Source organism: Buteo buteo, chromosome 8, assembly GCF_964188355.1.
Source record: "Buteo buteo chromosome 8, bButBut1.hap1.1, whole genome shotgun sequence".
NCBI lineage: Eukaryota > Metazoa > Chordata > Aves > Accipitriformes > Accipitridae > Buteo > Buteo buteo.
In genome coordinates, this window is record NC_134178.1 from 39,364,228 (window position 1) to 39,389,705 (window position 25,478).

Here is a 25,478-nt window from a genome sequence, read left to right on the forward strand (position 1 = left end):
TCCCAGTTTTCAGGGCCAATAATCAAAATCAAGTGTTCTATTTTCTGCTGGAAAAGCCAAAGAAAGAAACATCAAATTAAATATTTGCCTCTTTTGGCAAAAAAAAAAAAAATCATATTCATAAATTCTGGAGATATAGGATTGTATATTTTTTGTTTATATTTTGTAGATGCATATAAGGCCCTTTGAGGCAAGTCCAACCACAGGCAGGAATTTAGGAATTTTATTTCATTTCATGTTTGAGTTTTGAGTCTTTCAATACAAGAAAGTTACCTGCTCAGCAAGATGGCCACCAGTTGGTGGTTCCAAACAGAATTTACAGTTCATAGACTTTATTATCAAATACACTTTAATTTAGTCAAAGTCAAGAGAATTAACCAATTGTTTGGATTTGTAGAGTGCTGCATGTAAAGTAGTCAGGTTAGATTTCCTCTAAAGAAGAGTGCTTAGTCCTTGGGGGTGTTGGTGGGGGGTAAGTCTGGTTGTAGTCTGAAAAGAAACTGCAGACATAGTAGTGTTTTACTTGATATTGCTACATTTTATTAATTTCTTCAATTTGTTGACCATTTGCTTTTTACTTGCACCTACCCTGCCCTGTTTGGGTGAAAAGAGCTTACTGGGCTGATCGGTGCAACATGACAGGTATCAGTTAACAAGGGTCAGATTTGGATGTCAGGGACATCTGATGTTTCTGCGCTCATTTGAAGACTATAGGATTGTGGAGGTGATAAGGAAAAACGGTCATCAAATTTGTCTGTCTTCAATTCCTTTGAGTTTGTACCTAGTGTACACACTAAGCACATTTCACAAATAGTCACAGAAACATGACAAACATACGCCTCCTAACTGACATAGCATTTTCACTAGATTATGAAAGGCCTACTCCCTCTCCTGTTAGCTGTTTTTTTTAGCTGGTAATTTGAGAGTGTCTGGCAAGTCTTACACCTTTCACCTTCCCTGTTCACCTTTTACAAATTAAAAAATAGCAGAGGCAACTGGATTTAGCAGAAGGCACGTGAGCACCACTTGACCATCTTCTAGCATGCTCTGAGCCATGTTTGTGGTAACCAGCCTGGAGAGATGAGCATTGTGTGTTAGTGTTTAGATTAGTAGGACTTTAGGACGAAGCATAGCTTGATGTAAAACCCATGTCCAGCAATTACAGGCAAGCATGTTGCATACAGTTTTACTGAGGCTGATGATTTCAGCAGAGATTTCTACTGCTGATTTTATTTAGGTCTAGGCTGAAGAAGAAGAAAACGCGCTGTGGGCTTCTCACAGTTTAGCTAAGTTATGTAGAAGTCAAATTAAGTCTTTTTTGGGAGGTTCAGTTACAACTCACTTTCCTGATCTCTGTTCTTTTTGGAGTTTGTTGAGGCCAGTAACTTGGTAAGGACGTGAAGGTTTACCAGCTGGGCAGACCTGCACTGCGGGTCGATGTAGACTGCATTGGTGGCTGGTGGTTGGCTCTTAGCTTGGAGCTGCTCTAGGCTTCTACAGTGTTTGTGGGGTGGGGGCTATAGAAAGATGCTGCTCTCCTGTCTGCATCCTGAAACTGCACCGTGGTTCTCCCCAGCAAGTTCCTTTTGGATCTCTCAGGATCCACTGTTTTCCTGGGCATTAAAAAAAGACTTGCAGTGCATCTTTATTCAGTCCCACTCTGTTGAGTGCTTGACTCGAAAAGTCTGGGGAGTGAAGCTCATACAGTGAACAAGAAGCAGCTGCTGTCAGAGGGACTTTTTCCTCTTTGATATCATCTACCTTTCACCGTGGACAGCTTTTCTCCTATTGTCTCCTCTGACTGTCATGCTTCTTTTCTCTTTTTTGTGACCAGGACAATATTATTGCTGGTTAGCTTTTATTAGCTGGGAGGTTATGATATGAGTGTGGGTGTGCCTACTTCTGTACCTGAAGAATGAGGGGCAGCAGTAGCAAGTACTGGGCTGTGCTGAGCGAACGCTTTCTGGGCTCGAAAATGGAAACCAGAAGCCTTTCCAAGAAATGAATAATTCTGTTTTGTTATCCCTACCCTTGGTGAATGCAGATTACAGTTTACCCCCATGTGCAGTGCTTCTGCTTCTGGCACACCAGCTTCAGAGCTGCTGCTTCTCTTTCAGTGTTACCTGAAAACCTGTCCTACACACGTGACACAGTGTATGTTTACCATCAGTCTTGAAAAAGGATGCTCTTCTGCTGCTTTCTCCTTGGTGGAAAGCACACGGAGTGTTTTTGTGGTTTTGTTTTAAACAGAACATTTGATAAAATAAGTTATTTAGGAATGAAAAAGTCCTTGGTAATGTCTAGGCCAGTCAAACATTTTCAGAGTTAATAAATTATTGTCTGTGCTTAAAAATCAGATCTTTCCATGTGTATCAGAGACTTATTTGAGGCGCTTTTTTTGTTCATGGTTCTATGCTTTTGATTCATTTTAAACTGTCCTCGGAGACTTTTAAAACCTCTTTAACTGTTCCTACTGGGAGCAGAGAGACGCATTCATGGAGCCATGTCAGATAAGCTGGAGACTGTGTAGTTCGGTGAGTAAGATGCTCATAATTCTAGCAGATGTGTAAGCACTTAAGTTTTTTTTCCTTCAGCTGTAACTTCTTTTGACAATATTTTTCCTCTTTTTTCCATGCAAAAGGAAATGCAGTTCTTGTTTTGGGGTTTCTTCTTGTCTGTTTTTTAATAAAGATTATTATTAGGTGTCGGTGTTTCCTCTGAGGAGTTAAAGAAATAGTATTCAATTTATATGTGTAGATCTAAACTTCTGCTTTACATTTTTGGGGGGAAAGACTGACTTAGCTATTTAGAGGAGAAACTACTAAACTGCCCACAGAATTTGTGATTTCACCTTCTTTGAGAGAAGTCTGCTATACGTGATGAACTTTATACTGGGTATATTGTTTTATGATGTTAAAACCTGCTTGTAAAGTACCAGGAGAGTGGGAAGGTGGAATACTTCGCAAGAAATACTAAAGGATATGAGATTTTAATTTTGGAAGGATATTTTCAACATTAGGTGCTTGTGAAAATGTAGCAAAATGCTTTGCTTTAGTATATATATTGAGGAAGTCTAATGTCAGATTCCTTTTGTGTTGAATGGATAAGTTTCTGTAACTAGAAACTAAACTTTGGATTCTACAAAATCAATAGGAAGTTTGCCATTGAATTCTGTGTGACTAAGGTTTGGCTTATAGTATTTATGGCACTTGGGCTGGATTCTTCTCAGTCACACTGGTGAAGCTTCAAAACCATTTGCTGGCCACAGCAGTGGATTACTGTACATACAAGCTCTCCAAAGAGATTTAGCATTTGATAAGGAAAGCTTTGGAAAGCTTGTCTTTATGGATGGGAAGTCTCAGTCCATCCCACCAGACAAAGAAAGGCAAGGCATTCCTTCAGCAGTTAGAACAGAGATAGAGAGAACTTCATAGATCAAACCCAGCTAATTAAGCTTCACCCAAGAATTGCTTAAGCGTAGACACAAAATATGCTTCAAACTTGTCTCCTTTCCCTTTGTGTGGATCAGCAGTAAAGTATATTAGTTCAGATGCTTCTAAGACACATGTTGATCTCAGACATTTCTTGTGGGTCTGCATTGCCCATTCGGACAGGTCTTTGTGGACAGAATTAGGGGAAGTTTCTGGGTTCTGGCATTGCTGAAATGCTAGAAGTGGGTCCGACATTCTGTCAGTGTGATAGCTAAAGCAAGCAAGCGGTTAATAATTCAGCCCTTCCACTTTTGGCATTAATTAAGAGAGTGGAATTGATAGACATGTTAATTATTCTGTTACATTTTTTCCCAAAAGTAAAATTCCCAAATTACAGTAATTTCTTGGAAGTATTGCAGCAATACTCTTTAATCAGAGATCTTAATAGCAAGAGGATGAAAATGACTATCTGTAGTGGGAATGCATGACAGACCACCAAGCATCAAGAAATATCCATAATAGGAATTTTGTTTTATAGTCTTTTTAGTTTGAAGCCAACAGATCTAACAATCCTGTTACACAACATACTTGTGCACTTTGCTAAGTTATGATCACTAGACTCCCCAAGGAGTTTAAAAGAAAGGAAATAAAAGCCCCTGACACTAGTTTCGTTGACCTTCTTCCAACCTGCTAGCAGCTCTTGTGGTATTTTTATTGTTTAGGGAACAAAATAGAAAAACTGTCTTCAAGGGCATGGGATCCTAGCTATTTTGTAAAAGATAAAAATTTCTGATTATTTTATAGGATGTGAATTGCCAGGGCTAGAGGCTGTGAAATTTGCACTTCAGTTTTTGGAACGCAGATTCAGACAGTTGCCAGTGAAATACTTTAAGAAATGTACTTTACCTAGAATTGTAAGTGAATCTCACAAGGCTTTAAATAACCTGTATCGTAAAGTCACTGTGGTTACACGTGAGAATACTTCGTAATGCTGCGTTCCATCTACTACACGACTGGCAGAGCTTCAGAAACGCTGTGCTTTGGAAAATCACATTAAATATTTTCCCATGCTTCAGTTGACTGTAAGTCTTTACTTTTAAAACACAAAAGAAATTATTAGTCACTGTAAGAAAATGTAATTGATCTAACTGCTGTATTGCTTCAATTCTCAGATTTATTGTATTTAGCTATAAGCATATGTATTGGCCTTATTTGAAGACTTTGGTTAGGATTTCTTTGTACTAACAGAAAAATTGCTGTATAAATCAAAGGCACAGTAAAGACCCCAGTAGGCTAGCCAAGCTAATAGGGTTGAGGTGTCAGAGAGATGTGAATGCTCAGGATCAGCTAAAGGATAGGAAAAGTTGGCAGATTCAGAGTGAGAGACTCAGGAGAAAACAAGAACCCGATTGGTTTTAAAATAGGTTACACAGCGATGCAGAGCTGTGCAATTACAGGCTTACAAAGACAGGCCTTCCTTTACTGCTTTTGTGGGTGTTCCTCTCGTCTTTAGCATCCTTTCTAACAGGATGGCAATTTAGTTCCTTTACAGTATCACTGATTCATCCTGGAGCTGTTTAACTGGATGGAACCCATTAAAATGTCGCACTAGGAAAAAGTTTGTGAAATATCACATAATATGATCTTCTGAAGTATAAATGATATCTTTGCTTACCTGACTCTGTACCCACTTGTCTGCCTTCATGACCTAAAGTCCTGGTATGGTGATGCAAGATGTTGGCAATCTACTAGTTTATTTCTTTAGGTAGCTGCTGCTTCCTTAGGAAAGTAATTTATTGCTTTTGTGCTTACTTTTCTGCAGCCACGTCAATGTAATATAACATGAACTTCAGCTACAATGAAGCAGGACAGAGCTATGTACTGTCTTCTGCATAATGAGTTATGTCTCTCTGTCATCTCTGAATGCAAGATAGGAAAAAAAACCCAGTTGGCCTATAGGCTTTTTTCCCCCAACTCTTGTTTCTTCGTGGCTAATTGTGGTGGTGGATCTCTACAGCTGTCGTCAAGGGGTGATCAGAGGGTGTTACTGTGAGCCAGCTGTGAAGAGCTCCTGTTTACATGTAAAGTGGAAGTCAACTCAAGTCAATCTGCAAACTTTACCATCTTTTTTTCATTGCAAAGGCATCTTAAGGAACTGGAGTTGAAAAGCAAGTTAAAAGTAGAGTGAAATAGCCTTGTTACAAATAAAAGTTAGCTATAGGCAAGATTGTTGTGGCCTGAATATATTTTTCCTCATTTTTAGTTTGAATGAAACAGACGTGCAAATAAGACTTGGCCTCAAAATTAAGCAATTAAGCAAAAACTATCAAACTATATATCTTTGGCTCATATAAGACAAACATCCTTTTTTTATGGGTTTTTTTTTTAGACTGTATTTTAAACCACTTGCTACATTTAATTCCTTAGGATTTTAATTTGTGTTGGAATAAATTTTTCAGATGGAGGGACTGCTTTACTCCTCTGAATTAAACATAGCATAATGGAACCAAGTCGCTCAGTACTGATGCACTGAGTAATAGCTATATTGATGTGTCATTTCTACATAACCATACTCGCTTCCTTTGTCAGTGGCTACAGAAAAATTTAGTCCATCTGTTTCCATTTTGTCTTTGAGATGTCTCATATGCCTAATGACTGTGTGATTTATAACTCTCCCCATTCCTCACCCCCACGCCAATAAAAAGTGTCATTTCTGCTCTGGGATGAATCTATTGCTTCCTAATGGTTTTATATACATCCCCAGATATCAAAACAGCTGGAGGAATTCTATAGAGAAGCAAGGGTAGGACCTCATGAATTTCCTTTTAATGTAAAAATTTGTGCCCACTTTACAGCAGTTTCTTTTACTGGACTGTACAAACATAGCCCAAAACTGGTGGGGGGGGCTATTGAACTTCTCACTAGCTATGCTGAAGTTATTAAAAAAAAAAAATATCCAAACCTGTAAATTCTTTGGAGAAAAAAACCTACAGAGCAGAGTATAATCTGCCAGATTATTATACTTATGTACTTGGGAGTGTTGTAACTTATATTGGATTGATGTTAAAGGTCACCCCAGAAGAAAAGCTGTGGGAGTTCTATCCCTTAGTGTCCATGTGCCTGGAGAATCCTGCTGGTACTCTTGATCCTTGGCAATATAAGATCACTACGTCATCGGCAATGTAAGATCAGCTTGTCGCAGGAATTTGTCCTAATAAGCTGACTAGTCTTTTAAATTTGGTAGGAATCAAACAGCTGGGACTCTAAACTACGTCTGATAGGGGAAAAGCGTACTCTCCAGTATAGCTGTCTGTTTGTATGTTTTCCCTTGACATGTGTTTATGCTGCCATTGGAGCTGGAGAAGCTTTAGAGCTAGCAGTGCCTACAATGGGGGGATCCCGTGCACCTCCTGCCTCCTCCCTCCGTCCTGCACATAGGCAGCTGGAGTGGATAGCGCTCGCCCTCGCACGCTCAGCTGCTCCTCTTGTCTTGGCAAGCCAGAGCTCCTCTCGGATTTGTTGCTCTTTGCTTGAGGTTACTCGAGCCTTTCTAATTTGCATCACTACTTTTGCAAATTTTAACTGGTTTTGCATTGTCATCTTTGTAGGTTTTCATTTCTGTTGCTGTGGGACAGCCCAGTTTCCAGCCTCGTGTTTTTCACTTGGCAGAGTTGTAGCCAGATGTAAGCTGTGAGAGCTCCATTCCTTGCTGAGGAGGTGCACCTCCTTGTTTGCTGGGTGAAGAGCATAACCCGCTTACGTGTGGTGTGTCGGGGTTTAGAGCCCAGGCTAGAGCGCATTGCCAAGAAACGATCCCAAGCTTCCTTCTCAGCAGGCCTTTTCCCTCTGTTTGACACACAAGCGGTCAGACTGAGCATCTTCACTGACAAAAGAAAATGCGGGATGATGACACTAGCTGATAGTGTCTATGTTGTGGCAGGAGGTTGCTTCACATAAAGAAATCCGTTCCATCTCTGTGGTTTGGCCATTCACAGAAAGTACCTCTGGTTCATAGTGAACCGTGATGACTAATGAGGAGATCCCCACTGAGGCCATTAAAGCCTTGCAGTGGCTCCCTTCTCAAAAGGAACAGAGCAAAAGCTGTATTTTCCACCTTAGCGACTCAGTGGAAGCGAGTAGGGTGGTTTTTTGGAGCAGACATTGTGTTCCCTGTAGACCATCCCACATAACTTCATCTGTCTGCATTCCTGATCCTTCATACCTCAATCTTTTTAAGGTCCATCTTATGCTCAGTTGGCACAAGTCAGGGAGGGCTTGTGTTCACTGTGACCATTTTGAAGTCCTTGAAGAGGGCTGCATCAGAGCTTGGAGCCTTTGCCTTGCTGCGGGTGGGAGCCTGTCCAGCTCTGCCCCTTTCTCTGTGACTCCACTGGCCAGAGTGCCTTTGCCCTGAATGTAGACTGGGCTGTTTGCAGTCCCAACCACTATCCTGCAGCCTGTTCTAAATTCCTGCTCTTGGCCAGTCTCATTCAGTGTCCTCAGGGGAAGTCAGACAGCTTGTGGGGATGGAATTAGACTTGTTCCTGGACCCCCGCAAGGCATGGTTGTAGAGCCAAGCTTATTGGTTTTCCATGCGTCGCAGAAGTAGATCTGTCACCCAGGGGTCCTAGATTCCTATCTAGAACTTCAGAAGGGTGCCTCTTTAATCTGGAACAGGTTCGTTTGAGGTCACTTCAGCCCCACATCTAAAAGGGTGTTTGTTTTTCTGAATCTGTGTTATACTGTGTGTTTCTGTGCTAATATATATGCAGAAATGCATCATAAACTGAGCTCCTTGCATCTATAACTATGGGTTATAGTTAAGTTTCTGAATGAATTCGTGACACTTTCTGAGAGTGGGAATGAGATAATTCTGTGTCACCTTTACTGGGTCTTGAAAGTTCTCACAAGAAGAATGAGTGCAAGGCTGCCTGCTCCCTGCTGGTTTGCAGAAGATTAAGTTTTTAACAGGCTATCCTTTCTGCTAAAAAGTAAATCTGAAGAGGCTGAGACTGTAATTACCGACCAGCTCTCTCAGTGCCATGTCCATGATACACAGACGTTTTCCCATATGCAGCATTTCTCCTGGACTAACTTCGTTTAAGTGTCTGTTAAGGTCCATGTCAGGTCAGGAAATGAAGCTGCTGTCTTTTGCTCCCTTCCCCTCTTCTCAGATATTTCCATCCTTGCCTGAAGAATTTCCACACTGCTGGTAGAAGGTGTTTTCTCCACCCATCCCCAAAGGGTTTAAGCTGTAGGAGAATGCATTACTCTGCATTTCTGTCTTAAAAAGGGCCTTATATACCACTGGCTCAGCTCAGAGGTGGTCACATTGGGTGGCAGATTGTCATTTGTACATCATTATTAGTGTAGTGGGGTAGAGCTGCTGGTGGGGATTGGGATTCGTTCCTTCCATGAATGCAGGTAATCTCCATCTAAATGAACACTCGGGGTCCCAAGGTCTGCAGAGCAGCTAATGAAATCCACACCTCTGCTAAGCACTTTTGAAAAGGATGCCCGGTGGGATTCCGTTCTTGCTGCAGCATGGCTCTGCAGTCACTGTGCTGCTCCAGAGTTGGGAGACCCTATTTTGGGTGAGCTGGGCAGGGAAAGGACATACTGATGAGGTCCCTCATAACATTACCACCATGCTGGTGAATGGTCATTTAGAGAAGAAAGGAACATTATTCTCCAAAAACTGGAGTTTGTTTTCTTTAGGCGTGAACACAACTAACCTTACTGTCTGTTCATCCCCAGGATCATGCTAGGAAAATTATGGGATTGTACATTTTAGAGAAATAGGGGTGATACACTAGTTCTTTTAATCACATGTCCGTAGTGCAGAAGAAGGCCTGAAGATGCTGCTGCTGGTGCTGCCAGTCCTGACAGGAACTGGGCCTGAGTGACCATTCCCACACACGCACCGATGGCATGATAAGTGTTGAGGTGACACGTTAAAAGGAATCCTTAGTGAGCTATGTCTTCTTTGATTCCTAGCACGGACAAATCAAACTGTAGTTTGGATTAACTGGCTGAGGTGAACAGTTGGCTTGACCTGTAGTGATGTTGCTGGTTAAGATAGGTCATCTCCCCATTTTTCCACTGGAAAAACAAGCTTTAGCTTTGCCACCTTCAAGTTACCTTTTCTGTGCTTCTCCTACGAATGTATAGTTGCCTTTTTTTGTTTGGTTGGTTTTTTACCTGATCTTAAGGAAAGTGGGGAGGGGAGGAGAAAGGACGGACCTACACTTGCTTGCAGTCCTGATGACTGCACTATTTTCTTTCCTCTGATTAGTTCAGGACCAAACATGGGAGAGCAGCACTGGGAAAAGGTCAGTGGTGGCATCATGCAGTGTGCTAAACCTTGCATAGCAATGCTGTAAAGTATATGGTAGAAAACACAGAGGAGACTAATTGCTCAATTTTCTATCCAAAGTGGGGATGACAGTGTTTCCTTAGTCTCCAGGATTGGCTGTGTTCACTAATGCTTGGTGATTAACTTCTGTGGGGAATAGACGGTAGAGGGGCCTTTGGATCCTGCCCTGAAAATGCATAATTTTGAGCTATTTTGCATCTGGAAGAAAGTAAGTGCCAAATTTTGAGGTCAACCATATTAACAAACCTTTGCAGATATATTTTTAGTTCAACGAATGAAAGTCAGGTTTGGCTGGTGAAGAACGGGTTTCCTTCTGCTAAGTATGTTAGCTGATACTTTATTACAAAATGAAGTGTTTTGTTTCCCATTTTTCTTGCAACTGGCAAAGTGTAATACTTCCAGTTTGCACTTGGCCTTGCAGAAGACTTCCCCCTGCTTCCCCCTCAAATTCCTTTACGTAGCTTGTCAGTAGCTTTATGGTATTATGGAAAAGTCACCGTTTTCATGACTAAAATGGAAAAATTGCTAATTCTTCTATAGATTCGAAGTTGCAGATGTTTGCTATTGTCTTCCTAAGAATGAAATTTAATTGTTATATGCTATTAAGACTTTAGGATCGTCAAGAGAACATTATCTCACTATAAAAATAATTGAAACCTCCTTTCAGGATAATGCACGTGTGGCTAATATAGACATTGGCCACAGACCTTGCATCTGGGGATTTTAAGATTTAAGGTATTTTTTGAGTGCTGTGTTGTGATGTCATGTCAGTGGGTATAATTCCATTGACTTCAGTTGAAATTGTTCTGTTCTCATCTGTGAGATTACAGTCCCTAAAACCTAATTGCTAATATTTTTATCATGTTTTAACCTGTCTCTTAGGACATGGGAACATATGAATGGAACAACTTTTTAGTACACTGAGTTTTCAGAAGGCTGCTTTGAGCTGGGTTTATTTCAGTTCTATGTAGAATTTTAAAGCCAGGGGGACAGAGCAGCAAGTTGGCCATGGGATGCCCTGTGGTATGTGTCTGTTCTCTTCCAGAAGCTAATGTAGATGCTTACATTTTGTAATGTGTGGACTCAGAGCTGAGAGGTTCTCAGTGCCCTGGTGGTGTACCTGTCACTTGAGATTTTTGTGTCCCATCAGCTTTTTTATAGAAATCCAGATTTTTATGAATCAAGTGGTCGCAGCACCAGGATAATACCCAGATCACAGTGTAGTGCAGCTTGGCTACATCAAGAACATTTTTTCTTATTAGTTGGGAGTGAGACTTTGGCTGCATGAGGTGGAGTTGATCAAAAGCTGTTTATCTTCCTATGGTCCTAAAAACTATGGCTTTTTAGTACTGAAAAACCAATTTATTTTTTTTTGCCAAAAGCTGTTATCTTTTGTGAAAGAGTGAGTAGTTGCAAGTCCAGTTTTCTGGATTTGTGGCTGATAAGTGCATTAAAAAGTATATGCAGCTATTTGAGTTCTGCTGATAGAAGACACTATATAAGCACTGCGTATTGTACTTTTAAAATTATTTCTTCCTTAGTAGTTAATTTACCTCTAAGGGAGGAAAACACAAAAATGTTGAGCTCAGAGTATTGAGTGAGTATTCAGTCTTCCTCAGCTGCTCAGAAGAACTTGCAACCTACTGGAAAAAAAATAAAAGGTTTAGGGAGGGTCACTCTAAACCCATTTAACCCACGCAAAATAAAAAAGCCCACTAAAGTATTTTCCCTGAAATCATCACTCTGTGATTCGTTCTCCTAGTTCAGTATCATTGTTCTGGTTTTACTTGATCTTAAGACCAACTAGGTGGCAGGGGACCAATCCAGAACTTGTTTTGGTTTTGTTACCAATTTTCAGCGTGGTCTGCGTGAGCTTGTCGTGGAGTATACTGAACAAGAACAATGCCAGATGCTTCCAACTACGGGTCCTAATGCTGCAGCTTAGGCAGCTGAGGTGCCTTGTTTTAAGGTCTAGAGATACTTGTCCTTGAGGTCATCACAGTAGAAAACAGTGAAGAAATTTGAATATAGGGTCGTGGCTTGCTGCAGTGATAGGCATCAAATTCTAGGCCCATGATAAGTATCTTCTGCTTTTTTTCTGTATTGTTGATGTTTCTCAAACCTTTTGTTTTCCAATTAATTTGCCCTGAAAGTCTGTGGCATGTTGGAACAGACGGATAATCTTCAGTATTAGAGAATGTTTAAAGTGCATACTTTAAATATTTAGAGTCGATTTCTGCCATGTGTAAAGGGAGAATCTCGGGGGTGAGGCTCATCTGCATGGGGCAGACCTCAAAGTGGACAAAAGCTGAAATGCTTGACAGCTCACGCAGCTTGCTCTCAGCAGAGCGTGTTAGTAGGATGGGGAGGATTTTCAGAAGTGCTCGTCAGTAGCTTGATTTTCTTCCCACTGAAGTGGGTTGTTTGTTTTAGAGGTTTTTGTTGTTGTTTTTTTCTCCTAACTTCTCTGGGAGTGGATCTGAACCAAACTAAGTGCTTCTGTAAGTCTTATTTTTCTAATGTAGTGGCCATGTTTCTTGAAAAGCATTAGAGAGCTGCCTCTGTAGTTCGCTCTATGCCTTCACAAGTGTGCGCATGTGCGTACACTACAAGTGTGGATTTTGCTGTGACTTGTTCCTGCTGTGTTGCCTTATTGGATCTAAGTACTGCTTTAACCCTAGCATGATTTGTATGTGGGTTTTGTGTTTTAAAGTTCTTTGAATAATAAGTGTGTTTAATTCCTGCTAAATGTTGTTTACTTCCTGCCTATGAATTGTAAAACCTCAGTGTCTGTTTTTCGTACACTGTTTCCAGGAACCTCATACGATCCCAATGGTATGCCCTAGGGAACAGCTTATGAGGTCAGCCCTGCCGCTTACTTATCTTGGGATTCAGCCCTTCCGCCCTTGTTCTTCAATAGCAACATTCTTGGTTCAAAGCCACTATTGAAAGGTGGAGATAGCATAGAGAACCCATGTGGTTCACCTGGAGCTGATGGTGTTGCAGAGGGGGGAAGGCGATATTCCAGAGGGGCAGCCATGCCGCTTGGGGGCATTTGGTAACTTTTTACACTCTGTAATAAGGGTGAGGAATTTTTTCCTTTGATGAGGATCAGATGGAATTTCAAACACCTCTGGCAGGTTACATATTAACGTGTATCTTGGTCCTTGATCAGTAGCTGAAGGGTAAGGCATGCAGTACTTTGAAGAGCATAACAGCTGAGCAAGCTCCAAGTGAAGAGGGCACTCAGCCACCCTGTAAAATGATTGTTCGTGTTTATATGCAAGATCTGCCTTGCTTTTTCTGATAGATAACTTCTTAAAATCTTTCTCATGTGGTGACTTCATTGTTCTCTATTTATTGCATATCTTAACTATATTTTAAAAGAACTTGAGCTGATGCCAGCAACAACATGTCTGAGCAGTTTTGATGCAACTTAGGTAGCTTTAGGCTTGAGGTCATTTGAGAAATGTTGCTTTGGGGACTAAAGTCTTAAATATTATCCCAGCAGGAGTTTCCTTAGAGATTTCAAGAGTACTGTGCTGGTAATTCCCTTGAGTTGAGTGCAATAGCGTTTATGTTATCTGCTTTATAAACTCAGGGATTAAATATACTGGGGTTTTGGAATGAGTATATTAGGGGTGGAATAGGGGGATGAACCTGGGATGGAGGTTAACATTTTCCAGAATATTGATTTGACATAGTACTGAATAATAGACTGCTTAAATTACGTTGTCACTAGGAGAATGTGTTCTGACTCCATTTGCAATTCAAAATAGTAACAGTAATAAAAAAACCCACTGTCTAATTTTACAACCAATCCCTATGTTTGTGCTCCCTTATTTTTTCTCTTAAATACTTTTCTTATTGCTATTGGCAGCTCTCAGATGCCAGTTGGAAGGAAATAACTGACTTCGTTTTACAAGTGACACTGTGCAGTGTCTTGTCTTCAGATAAGTGACTCGTTCAGTGCTGGCAGAGCTATCAGTTTGTTGGCATACCCACCACGAGCAGTCTTCCCTCCAAAAGCTTTGCTCTTAAATAGGGTGGTTAAAAGACTTGTTCTTAGATAAGCGAGTAGGAGCCTTGCTTTGAACAGTCATCTAGAGCTCCCTCTGACCAGGCAGGTGTAAATGCCATGGGTACCTCTCAAAGTGCCTGGCCTTGCTGGATGGTGAAGTTGAATGAGTTGTTTTCCTGTACCTTGTTGGCTGCACAGGTTTCTGTGCCACACTGCCTCAGGGCATCACCTTGCTCTGGACCTGAGGCCTTTGAACTTCTTCCTTCATTCCCCTCACCCACTGGAGATCTAAGAAATTTGATGTTGTTAGGTTTTGATCATGCAAGATCACAGCAGTTCTTCTGAGCGGATCTAGAGTTTCGACCTACAATATAATATATATGCCTAATGCTGTAAGTAAGTGCTTTGTGGCGTGTTACTGAAGTTCTGACTTGTTGGAATGTCCATTTCTACTGTCATATTTTTAAAGCAAAGAAGGTGCAGAGGGAATCAGAAGACATAAATTAGAATGCATTCTTTTGGGGGGAAAAATATTGGAAGAGTTATTGGCTTTTTTATCTTTTTTTTTTTATATTTTATTTGAACTGATTTTTATACTTACGAAGTTCTACCTTATTGCAAAAAAGAAGCCCCAGGGAGCTTGAGCACAACTGTTAATTTAAAAAAAAGATCAGAAAGTCTAATGTGCCATGAAAAAACACTTCAGGGTACAGAAAATATCTAACCCGATGTTCCCACTCAGTGTTCGGCATAGTCCAGTCTACTGGTGGAATGTTTTCATCGTCCACGTGTTGCTATCACTTTAGCTTGTTAATGTCTGTTGCACAGTGGGATAAGGTGGAGGCAGCAGTGGTGTGCTGGATTGACTGTGGTAATGAAAAACATGTCCTGAACACTTCTTTTAAAGTGTCACTGTTGTGTTGTGTTTGGCTGCCAGCAAGTTTGCTCATCAGTCAGGTAATGTGTAAATGACATCAACTCCTTCGGTGTTTTCTCCTGAAGGGAACAGCCGGGCCTTTCAGGCAGTCCCAGCTGTGACACCCCTGGCTGCACATGAGCTCCAGTAAAACACCATTTGGACAAGGTTGGCGGACTGCAGTCAGGATCATGGTCTAACTTAGGTAGGAATGATAATCTTCCTTGCTCCAAAAAGTGCAAGTGCAATTGAGTTGGCTTGTTAAGCCAAAATCTATTGCCGTCTGTGCTGATTCACAGTGGGAGCTGATGTGAAATATCAAGGAGGGATTAGTGTGTGGAGCGTGGTGTTGTTAAAAGCTGTGGTTAAGTGCTTGGTGCCACTTGGTCAGACCACGAAGTGAAATTGCGGTGAGTGTTGAGTTGCTAATGTCTCCTCAGGTTACTTGACTTGGGTTTGCGTGCAAGCAGAGCGAGGTGGCTGATTGGCAGACTCGCTTCATAGCCAGGGATTTTAGAGCATTACTGAAGAATAGGCCTGAAATACCACCCCTTCCAGTGCCTCGCTAACAGGAGCGGCTGCATGGGGCCTTACTGAGGAGGGAGAACTGTTCTGGATTTAAATTGATGTTTTAAAAATATTTTGCTGCATTTTTCTTTCATGTAGATTCCCATGTTCTGGTGAACTAACCAGGCTCTCCTGGGCAAAGAGAAGTTCAAGTGTTTTGTTGAGCTTCCCACTCAGGAGTCTCATGTTGCTATGCAGGAGTTCATGAATGGAGGGGGGGGGTAGAAAGAAATATTGCAGCCTCTGCATATCTCTGTGTCAAACTCGAGCCTTTTCAGGTTCTCAGTATTACTGGGAAGAAGTGTTCTCCCATCCTCTTGTCTCACACAAGTGTCTTTCTGGCCCACTTCTTCTCACATCAGAGATCTGGCTTGCTCAGGAGTCCCTTGTAGCCCATATTCACTGCCAGTATCGTCACCCAGTCCTGGAAGAAGAACTTTGCTGGAACAGTTTGCCCATTGCGTGCTGTGGAACAGCAACATAGTGCCCGTTTTGGTGGTGGCAGGCATGCCTGAAGCCCAGCATGGCAAGAAATGCATATTCATCCCAAATTTCTAAAATGAGAAGCAGCTATCAGCTTAGGGAGTGCAAAAGCAAGTGAAAACCAGGGTGAAAAGATTAAACTGAGGTCCTGGCCTGATTCTCTACTACAAGGTTCACAGAGGTGTAGGAACTGTTGAATTTTGGTCCTTTCTCTAGACTTCAGACACCGGATCTTTGCCCCTGTTGCAGGTTAGCTGCAGATGAAGGCAAAAAAAATCAAACCATGCTTAGGTAACCAGATCAAAACAGTGTAGGGGATTATGGTGTGAAGGATCTGCTCCTAAAGCTTTTTCTTATGCTGGAGTCTTTGAGGAGGGAAGCATGCATTTGTGCTAGTTGCATTATCATTGAATATCTGAACTCCTTCTCCCTGTTGCTGGCTCTCAAATACTTTGTTATTGCCAATTCACTGACCTCTCCTATGCTGATTGCACAAGACCAGGTTGAAGGTCTGTCATGTCATCACCTGGGAAACTAGAAAATAACTGGAATAATTCCCATTAAAGTATTTATAGATAGAGATTGAGTCATGGAGGGTTGGAGTAGATAAAGATATATTTAGTGCAAACAGAAAGCTTATCTAAAAAAAAAAAAAAAGGCAATGTGAGAATTCTGTCAATGTTGGTAATTTCTACATGTAAAAAATAGCGTTCAAAGTTTCATAGGGGGAAAGAAAAGAAGCTATCGGTGGGGTGAAGAGAGAGGGGGGTGGTATTAGGTAGCAAGACTTGATGCAGTTGAGGTAGGTGGACAGAGCTGTAGGGAATCCACAGCTCTCCTGCTATACTGGCTGTTCAGTTTCTGGGGGGGTGAAGGTTCAAGAGAAAGTGTGGCAAAGCTCAGTTCTCAGTAACCAGTGAGACCCTCTGGGCAGTGCAGCCATGTGTCTGAGTCTCCAGTCCTCCGTAGTGTGCTGCCTGTATCCTAAGGGCTGTCTACATTGTTAAATACCTGGTTCTCAAGGGAGTACTGGTGTGGTGGGCAATGTGATATGTGCCTGGCCAGGTCTGAACTCCTCAAGAGTCCGAAGAGTGTGCATGCTGTGGTCTGTTACAACTGTTTTAGCCTGGATGTCCGTACGTCCTTTTGTACTGAGGCTACATCCTCATATAGTAAACTGCTGGTGGGAAATAGTATCCCCTTGCATTACTATGCCACTGGGGAAGTTTTCTATCGCATGATAAGGTTTGTTCAAGCACTGTCTTCCTGCTGTAGTTTTTGCTGGCTGAAAAGGTCACTGCCTGCTTCCCACAAGTGCCTGCAGATCTGCCAGGTGAGTGGCTTGCGTTTCCTCTGTGACTGCCTTGGATCGTCATGAGCAAGGTTAGTGGTAAACAGCACGAGTAATGGGGTCATTGCCAGGTTGGTGTGTTGTTGCTGAACTGGGCATGGGCAACTAAGGGGCAGGACTTGAATAGGGGTGATAATGGGGGTCAGTCTTCCCCTTTCCCCCCTTCCTTAAGCAGCCACGGCCAGTGCTGGTTGGGGATGTGTGATCAAAATACTCACAATAGATATCTCTGCTCTGATATACAGACCTTGAGAAAATAAACTCAGCTATCCCAAAACACGTATGTTGGCTCTACCATGGTGCTTATTTCAGAATGGATGCTTTTCTGTATTTGAAATTATACGCATGCAAAGTGTTTGAAAAGACAGGCTTAGAAACCAGCAGGATCCCTTGCAAAACCCTGTCACTGGCCCTTTTTCTTCTTTATCTGGGAAATAGAAAATCTGCTTTTATAAAGATCCTTTCTGTGCTAGCAAATGTGTGTGTCACCCACCAGTTTGCTCCCTCCTGTTCTAGTGCTGGGAAAGATTTCTTAGAAGAAAGAATGGAATAAATCATTCGAATGATTGTGTTTTACAGTGCCTGCCTAGCCAGACGAGTAGTTTTCTGAGCACTGGGGTTGAACATGCCTACTCTCCTAAAAATTTGTGTCCAGTGGTTGTGAGTCTCAGCTGAAACTTTTCCCATGGTTGAGGAATTTGCTGGGATTCTCCCCTCTCTCTGGGATCACATATGCCAGCCTCGCCTTCTGCAAGGATAATTATAGAATTGCCTCCCTGCCTCTTTTCACAAAACTTGTAAGAACTTGCAAGAATTTGCTTTCTCCGGCCCTTTGTCAAACCTTGGTGTAATGACTGTGGGCCAAGACAAAAACTCTGGGATCAGTACACAGACATAGACATACACGCACAGATACTGTGGTCGTCATATATAAGCCCCGTTTCCCTAAGAAGCAAAGCAAAGGGGATGGGTAGTGGGAACCACGTTGTGGGCTCTGTGTGAGAGAAAGAGTCACTGCCAGTGCCCTGAGAAACAGGGATCTTGCACATGCAAGGCAGAGAGTAGGAAGAGTACAGCAGCTTCTCTTTCCCTGCCTGTTTGGGCTTCCTTGCCTGTGTGCCACTAACGCTACAGGAGATGCTCGATGGCTTGTTTTTTCTTTTTTTTGTGAGTCTATCTTGTCACTCAAACTTAATCCTTGTGGAGTACAGCGCAGTGGACGCTTGGAGAGGCTACCTTACAAGTAGTAAGGGAGGGGAGGGATTTATCCTATTTAACCACAAGGAGTTTTCAGAAATAAGAGAAATATAGTAATATTTCTAGTAACCATAAGAGAAATATGGTAACTGCAAGCATAAAGGCTTGGGATTTTAATTGACTAAGGCTATTCAAAGGTATGATTTCCACTCTGGTGGTAATGCATTCAGTGAAAATAACGAGCAGTTACATGTAACACTTCCCATGTGTGGGAGAAGCATAGTTCAGTCTTGCATAATCAGCATGTGAAAAATAACTAGATGTGGAGACATGTACAATAAATAAGCAGAAAAGCCACACGTGGGCTTACTGATGTTCTACCATGTCAGTGAGATTTGCATACTGTTCCTGGCTTTGCGGTTGACTTGGTGTGTGATTTGAAGAAAATCATCTTGCTATTCTGTGCTCTGGCATACCTGTTTGCATTAGAGATTATGGCTGTCCTCTGAAATCTCACTCTACTTGTATAGAAGTTTTTTTTCTCATGAGCTTTGTAGAATTTATTTCATTATAAATACAGAAGGTGCTGAGAAAAGGACTGTGATTTGTAGTTTAAGCTGTAGCTTGAGCATCCTGGGGTTTATGAGATTCTCAATCTCATCCTTAAACCCAAAATGAAGTACTAAGGATTTAATGTTTAACACTTTAAGTCACGGTATAGATGAGTTGGAGCACCAAACAAGCTTTTCAGCTATAGAGGTAAACCTGAGAAAGGAGAAGAGTCAGGAGTGGAAGTGCAATGGCATTTCCCAGAAACAGACTGACTTCCAGCACGATGGCCCGTGTCGCGCTGTTAAGAAACAGCATCTCAGGGTCTGAAACAGAGCTGGAGTTTACAGGAGGGCCTTAGATGACATTCACCTTGAGCGTTGGGTCTGCTTTCATAGATGATATTCAGCTGTGTGGCAGTTCCAGGAAGAGAGGTTTATGGGTATGTTGATAAATACTTTGCTATTTACTGACAGACTCATCTCCTTTTGTGCAAATGGACTTTAAAGGGAGCCCATATAATCATGTTAGCAACTGCTCTAGCTGAGAGCAAGTAATAGTGTTCCTTCCCACATCTTCAGCTGCTCACAAGTTCTTGTGAGAAATTCCACTTCTGAGGCTAAAATTTCCCTACATGTACCAGCATTTATTTATTTTTGGCTGTTCTGAGAATAGAAGGTTTCAGCCACACTTCAATAATGAGAGAAGAATGAAATGAGATTTTCTTTGTCCCCAGAAATGTTGGTTTTAAACATCCTTTCAGCTGAGTGGATGAAATTGGAAAACCGGGATGTGATGGTGGTGCTCCAGAATTCTCTGGGGGGCTTTGGGCTTGACTTCATGGTTTCATGCAGTTTTTTGTGGCTGATATGGAGCCTATGAAGCAGACTTTTCCAGTTCGTTATTTCTGAAGCACACGACTAAGGAAAGATTTACTACAGAAGCATCTGCAACTAATTTAGCAGAGGAGCCCAATGAAGTATATTGCTGCAGATTGCTACAGAGACCTGGCAAGGTTGGTGGCGAGGCCAGGGAGGGTCTTTTGCGTGGCTGTCAAAATCAGAAGGTACCACTGTCTCTTGTGCTCTTGCTGAACTGAAGTAGAGGCAGCACTTTTCTTAAGAGTTGTCCTGTGGTCCGAAATTGGAGATAATTTCTCAACAGCAAGGTGTTGTTTCTCCTTCCCATTTTCCTTGACCCCCAGGAAGTTCTTTGATCAAGGAAGGATAATTAGTGGAGCAGAGTATTTTGCCAACGACACTTAATGCTGGGATGACAGCTGAGCCCCCAGCGCTTTTTTCAGCGCTTTCTTCAAGTATCTTGGGGTACAAGTAGGCAATTAAAAAAGGTTGTATAATAAAAGTCTTATCCAAACTAGTAAGAAGAGAGTGCAGCTGATGCCTGAAAAGAAGCGTAAGGGTTGTTTTTTGTTTTAATTTTGTTCTTAAGCTCTTTCCAAGAAAAGAACTGGCCACGGTTGCTGCTCTGACCTTTCTTCTTATCTCATTCCTTCCCTTCTGCTGGCTCATGTTTGAGTGGTGGGATATGACCCTTCTTGCATTACCCCGTCTCATTTCACAATTCTCGGTTCCTCATATATCTCTTTCTTTCCTTTTTTAATTTTTGTCATGTTGTTTAAAAAAAACACCAAAATTATTTGATGGCACCACATGGGCAGAAAAATGTCTGGAGCATCACATCATTCAGTCTACACAATGCCTGGATCTAAGCCATTCTTTGAGTTCATTGCTTACATGACCTCTAAATATTTATTTTTGAAATGGGTTTACAAATTGCTATGATTGATTAAAAGATGCCTGTAAAATGTGTATTCTTTTAAACACATGCTGAATGGTGGTTGGTTTTAACAAAACAAAACAACAAAAAAAGCAAGTAACTTGTTTAATTTTACATGAAGTAACAGATCTATACAAAACTAAATGTTGTTTTATCTTTAAATCTTGTGACCAGTGTCTGAACAGCCAGTACATATTCAGGATTACAATAACCTTGGAAGCAACTCTGAACTCTTTTATCAACATTTCTAACGTGAGAGATGTGACCGTAATTTTCTTTCAACAGCTGAGTTTTGGGGGGTTTATTTTGTTTTGGTTTTTAATGTACTCCCCTTATGCTTTTGCTTGGGCAAATACTGTGTCTAATGTAATTAAAATCAAACTCTCTCTATTAGTGTATATTTAAATTGCTTTCTGTCCTGTATAAACAGGCTGATCTTGGCTCCAACTCTCTACATTAGTATGTGAGACATCAGACTGTTAAGACCACTGGTTAATTGGAAATCAGGTAATGGAGGAAACTAATTGTCTTTGCCTTGTGATGAAGGCTTAATGAATGTATCTTAATAGAAATACACAGATGACTCTAAGGGTCAAACCCAGATACGAGTGTGGGGAAGCCTATAGGCTATAGCTAATTTGATGAGATATACATGCTTATCTAGTCTTCCTTTGCTACAACGATAAACAGTCAAACACCTTCATACATACTTGCCAGGTAAATATATATCAATAGGTTTGCCTTATGGAATTTGGGTATGGATGTGTAATATGTTTCAGCCTTCTACTTGGAAATCTTTATTTTTTCAAGTACTTTATACTCAGGATTAAGCCTGGGACTTCATGTTACAAAACTATCAGCCTACTCCAAGAGCCCTGTCAAACAGCTCTAAGGTAGTCACAGATTTAAGACAGCTTTTATTTGCCATGCCTGAAGCTGTGTGGTAGGTATGGCAATGTAAAAAGCACAATACTTGAGGAGGTAAATGGCTTAATCTACTAATCTTGCTTTCAAAATAGTATCTGAGAGAACAGATGAATCGCTTTGCCAAAAATAAGCTTTAGAAAATAAAGGAACGATGTCATCTTGTTTTGATGATGTAAGTGGGTGAGGGTAATACTATTCAGCCATAGTGTTTCATTATAATTACAAAAAAAAAAATAATCTTGGGAGCATGTTATTACACTAACATGCTCAAAATTCACCTTTCATCGGAGAACCCAACTGTGTAAAATGAGCTGGATCTTTGAAGTTAATATTCACTTGCCACACGGTGCCTCCCCACACAAAGGCAATAACATCTCTATTATGGGGCATTTCTATTGCTTTAATCACCACCTACTGCACTCTTAGTGGTAGTCAGTCATTAATTCTAGAGATTAATGACATAAATCCAGATTTATTAGTGCTGTAAACCTGTGGGGAAATAGTGAGTAGAATTAGTGTATTTTCCATAATAACAAATAATACGGTTTTATTAGACCTGAACATGGTGAGTTGATTTCTACAGTAAAAATGACTGCATGGGAGCCATTAAGGTTGCTTGAATGATCTTTCATCAGCTTGGCTGTAACATTTCAAATTGTAGAACACGTTCCCACTTGCTAGCAAAGTTTTGGTCCCTGATTTAGGGGATCAAAAACTGTTGAAATAATTTTACCCCAGAGTGAAAGGCTTCTATTTAAAAATAGTGCTTCCTCACATGTAATGTTGCCACAGTAGAGACCCCTGTTTTTCTCAAGAGGATGGGATATGCAGGATATGTATGTCTTGATGTGACTGTTCATAAACCAGCTCACTGCTGGACTGCATCCTGAAATGCAAAACTGGTCCAATAAACAAGTTTTTTGTGCAAAATTAGCTACAGTGCTTAGTATTCTTTGGTTTTTAAGGGCTTAATCTACCTGTTGAGCCATGTATTTGTATTGCACCTGTCTATACCATGTCTACACAATCATTAAAATATCTTTGAGATTCTTAGAGGCTTTGAAAAGTCATCTGTAAGTCAGTAAAGATCCATTTCTTCCTGGCTTTTGTGTAATTTGCCATCCAGTTGATTGTGACCACTTTTAAGAAGGGCTGATGAATACGAGATTTATCCAGTACCCCTTACGGACCATTTCTTAAGTTCGAGGTAAAAAGTTCTTCCTCAACTTGGTTGCCTTTCAGTAGAAATGAACTTTTTTATTTACAACACTAGCAACTATGTGGTGTCTGTTGGTTGTAATGCTCCAAGGCCAATGAAGAAAAAGGACCATAGAGATTGCTGAGCCTTAGAACCAAGCCCATGAAGGACTTCTAAGAGGTAAAAGCTAAGGAATTGTTGAGTACAGTAATTCTTTACAGTGTCTATTCCTGCACTTTGGGAGGTGTGCTGCCATATCTTCCACTGGCTGCATAATCTGGCCATCTCCTTCTGTTGGTCTGATAAAGACAGTCTTACAGTAACCCATCCCCAAAAAAACCCAAATGGATGGGCTGTTGGGGCCAGGTCCTTGTCTGAGAGGAAGTAGCACAGTTATCTTAGAAGCAGAAGATACAAAAAGGAGTCTTGCACCTAGGTATGCAGAGAGATTGAGTGGGGTATGAATCCCAGGCAGTTGCTGTGATAGTGCATAGGGAAAAGAAGAGGGGAAGGATTTTGAATCCTGCAAAGTTTTAAGAAAGATTTGCTCTTGATACGTGCACACATTCTCTCCATTTACTCAGGCTGAGCTGGAGACAGCTGGTATTCTTCCAGACACTGAGGAAGCTGGGCGTCAGCACTGTCTGCTTCAGATAAGATTAATAATGTATAGCTTCATGGTGAATGGAGCTTAATCTGTTGGGATGCCATGGCAAGCAGTCCTAGTGAGGAGGAGCAGCTGCCTATTTTAGGCCTCCTGAGAGGAATGAGATGAACCATCTGAGCCAGATTCAGATTGACTCCTGTTTGGTTCTGCAGGCAAGTTGCTCACACATTGTAGTCGACCGTGTTGAATGCAGCAGACAGATCTATGGACTTCTGATCATGTCCAACTGTAGCTCTGTACACTTTAAAACTCTCTTTGAAAAATGACCCCGTAATTCAACACAGGAATACAGCAGAAGGAACTTTATTTCCTACTTGTGTAGCAGAGTACAAGGGTACTGTGAGCTTCCTGAAGTACATGCTAACAGAAGTCTTGACTCACGAACAAGAACAGTGGCTGGTTTTTGAATGAAAATCCTCTGCAGCCACTCCTGCTTCCCATTTTGAATTTGGAGGTTAAAAGAAGAATTGTTTGATCTCTTGAATGCTTTCTGTGTTAAACACAGATTGGAGACTTTTGACCTACCTCTCTTGCACCTTGTGTCTTACTGCCCTACCAAGGCTGGTCTGTGCAATGAAGCCATGATCTTCATCTTCCTCAAATGGTGGAGACAAAAATGATTCTCCTCCACAAAATTTCTGCCAATCTTAAGTGGTGTTAAAATAGGCCAGAAACTGTCTAAGCCTATCCAAAAATGCCTTGCTTTGTCTGAGTTGTGTTTTCCCCCCCAGCGCCCTGTATTTTTGTCTGTATTTTACTTGCTCTTAAAAGCCATCAGAATGGCTGAATGGATTTTTCCAGTGACCTTGTGGGAGGCAGCTGCTGCATGTGTAGGCAGCTTGAAGACTCTTGTGCATGTAGTTTCCCCCTCATCCCTGCAAGGTTTACTTGGTGGGCATGCTTGTGATTTGGTTGTTTCAAATGCACAGTCTCCACTCCCAACACGTGCATGAGCAATTTCAGCAGAAGGAGATGCACAGATTCTATAGTTTTTGAAAAAAACAAACCAAAGCCAGTAAAACTAATGCTGGCACTAAGGCAGCATTTTCTTTGTCGCTTTCCTCTTTGGGATAGGAGTTCTCATGATAGATACAGTTTGGAGTTATGAGCATCTTTATTACTATATTACACATGTTCATAAAGCACTGGTGCTGTGTACTGGTACTGTACTGGTGCACTGGTACAAGACTAAAGACAAAAGAATTCTCTGTCTGGAAGAAGCTCTTCTTCCCCGTTTTCAGAAATAATGCTGGCTCCCTTCCTCCTGGGCTAGTAGCTAGAGGTGGGTGACTTTTAACACAGCCATGGATTTACCTGCAACACATTTTCTTGGGGCAAACCTCCTGCCAAGGTATGTTTCCTAGGGCTCTAAGCTTAAGGGGAGCTGAGAAAACCTGAATTCTGTCAAGATCACCTAGGCCAGAGGGCAGCACGCTTCAGCTTCCCACCCTGCTTTAATTTATCTTCACTTTCTTAGTGACTGCTGTGTAGAAAAATCCTGGGACATTAGTTGCTCTTGATATTGCTGAGGAGCTCGGTTAGCAGCTAGAGTATTGTTCAGAGCCATGGAGTGATAAGGCTTTGTAGGCTCAAGCTCTTTTGGGCTCCTTTCAGGGATCCTGGGTAGGATCTGCCCAAGCTTGCAGTTCTGAAGCGGCTTTTGGGGTCAGCCCCAGGTAAAGCGCACCACATTATTTGCCTTTGCTCATCCTTGGATGCAGTTAAAAGACAAGGCATGAGCGAAGAACAGAAAATTAGGAGGGGAATTCTAGATCACTGGAGGCTGCAGCATGTGAGTGCTGGTGCTTTCACATGCTCCTGGTGGGGGGTTCCCACTCCTGGTGCTTTACCTGAGGCAGGGAGAGCAGCAGCAGCTGTTCTTTTCTTCTGGTTTGAACACAGTGTAAGTGGCAGTGTACCCAGCGGGTGTTAAATACATCACTCGAGCTCTTCTGAAACCTGAACTAGGTACTCGGTTGGTTGCTCAGTGGGGAGGGG

General features: G+C 41.6%; 2 protein-coding genes across 7 annotated transcripts in view; one reads left to right on the forward strand and one right to left on the reverse strand.

Annotated features, from left to right (window-relative positions):
• The window catches only part of FILIP1L (filamin A interacting protein 1 like), a 212,393-nt gene that overhangs the window by 176,874 nt on the left and 10,041 nt on the right, over window positions 1-25,478 (reverse strand). The window contains exon 2 of one of the 6 annotated variants that reach the window (XM_075034234.1): window positions 11,361-11,450. The exons of the other annotated variants lie outside the window; for them this stretch is intronic. The gene's annotated coding sequence lies outside the window, so the exon portion shown is untranslated. The remainder of the gene's footprint in view (window positions 1-11,360; window positions 11,451-25,478) is intronic. 6 annotated transcript variants of the gene reach the window in all.
• The window catches only part of CMSS1 (cms1 ribosomal small subunit homolog), a 244,960-nt gene that overhangs the window by 176,627 nt on the left and 42,855 nt on the right, over window positions 1-25,478 (forward strand). The gene's annotated exons all lie outside the window — the stretch shown is intronic.